The sequence below is a fragment of the Penaeus monodon genome, chromosome 19 (assembly GCF_015228065.2).
Source record: "Penaeus monodon isolate SGIC_2016 chromosome 19, NSTDA_Pmon_1, whole genome shotgun sequence".
NCBI classification, from domain to species: domain Eukaryota; kingdom Metazoa; phylum Arthropoda; class Malacostraca; order Decapoda; family Penaeidae; genus Penaeus; species Penaeus monodon.
Genome location: NC_051404.1, coordinates 6,775,205 through 6,775,567, shown reverse-complemented (window position 1 = coordinate 6,775,567; position 363 = coordinate 6,775,205). Strand labels below are relative to the sequence as shown.

At 44.1% G+C, this 363-nt stretch overlaps 1 protein-coding gene across 1 annotated transcript in view; it reads right to left on the bottom strand.

Moving 5' to 3' along the window:
* Positions 1-363, bottom strand: part of LOC119585030 (dual oxidase maturation factor 1-like) — a gene marked incomplete in the record, with an annotated part of 33,296 nt that overhangs the window by 7,619 nt on the left and 25,314 nt on the right.

Sequence of the window (363 nt, the reverse complement as noted above, 5' to 3'; positions counted from 1 at the left end):
CTGAGGCCATTTTAGTTGCCAAGAGCGCGCTGGTACCAAGGCAGACGGGCGAGTCATGAAGACCCAATTTCCGTTTTTTTAAGCTTTTCCATTTTGGACAGGGGAATAACGACCCAAGTGTGACGACCTTGGACATAATCGCGGTGGTAGTGTTACTGGAGTTCCTTTGCCTCCCGCTCAGTGTTCTCCTTAAAGATGAACATCATATTGAACACTTGAGACTCGTTATTGAAGGCTTATGATGGTTTCCGGAAGCGAGAGTTCTCATTGTTTCATTTATCACTCTTTTGTCTCACTTTAATGCGCGATTTAGACTAAACATTGTGGAATATCTAGGATCAAATGTCTTCAGGAAGTGGCGTT